This window comes from Octopus bimaculoides, chromosome 7, assembly GCF_001194135.2.
Source record: "Octopus bimaculoides isolate UCB-OBI-ISO-001 chromosome 7, ASM119413v2, whole genome shotgun sequence".
NCBI classification, from domain to species: domain Eukaryota; kingdom Metazoa; phylum Mollusca; class Cephalopoda; order Octopoda; family Octopodidae; genus Octopus; species Octopus bimaculoides.
Window position 1 is genome coordinate 83,270,425 of NC_068987.1, and position 1,236 is coordinate 83,271,660.

A 1,236-nucleotide genomic window follows, 5' to 3' on the forward strand; every position below is an offset into this window, starting at 1 on the left:
GAAACTGGACCGAGACCAATTTGTGGGGTATGAGTTGATCTATATATAGCGTTAAGAGGGCTCCAAGACGGTGATAGAATTTTACTCTATCACGTGACCTTATTAGGGGCCGTGATTGGTCAGTTTGCGTTCTGGCGGGAACGGTTCGAAGAAGTTGCCGATTCGAATAATGATCAGTCACGTGATGGACAAGGAATGGGTTCTCTACTACGCTCGCATTTATTTATATTTAAATGAGAAGATTGTATGTAATGGCGATAGTAGTTTGTATCTACTGGCGGGGGGTAGTTTCACTACATATATATATACATGTATATACACGTATATACACATGTATATTCGGATGAAAGCCAACCACCTTAGTGGCTTTATCGGTGAAACAAGTCCACTAATGGATCTTTTATTCCTATTTAAGATCGTTTCGCCATTTCAGTACACTTACGCTTCAAAAAAACAAAAATAGAAAAAAAAAAAAAAACCAAACCAAAACAAAACAGGGAACGGCGCGTGAGGGAGGGGCGAAAGACAAACCTTTTCTCATCAGTTTTACAAAATACTATTATCCTCTCTCTTCCACTCATGGTTCCATCACACCATCAGAATACAGCAAACCACATACCGAGTCAAATTGTTTGCAATAAATAAGATAATATTTTTCTTGAATTTTTCCTATATTGGTTCACTCTGTTATTTAATTGTGTCTGATATTTATCAGCTGGATGGACATCCTCGTATAATACGGTGTATGATTTCCATGAGAACAACGTTCGTAACGCCGTAGAGAATGTTATTGACGTTTTACCGGGGGCATTTTCTCGTATTCTTTACATTTTTGTATGGGTGTGTATATATATACATTCCACATAAATGTCAATTTGGGGGTTTATTTTTTTCTCTGCTAAAGTAGATTGCATAATGTTTTTACTATGAAAACAAATCTCATAAGAAGGTGATATTTCCCTCAAATATAAACATATTCTGATCGCGTATCCCGAGACTCGTTTTTTTTTACTTCATCTCCCCCCCCCCATAGCAAAATGCCGTTAACATATCTAGGACATTTATTTAAGGTCCCTAAAACATGAGGTTAGTAAGGCATAATCTATCATACATAAGAACACAAACACACACACATACACACATAGACAGATAGACACACACACAACATATATATGTGTGTGTGTATATCTATCTATCTATCTATATATATATATATATATATATATATATATATAT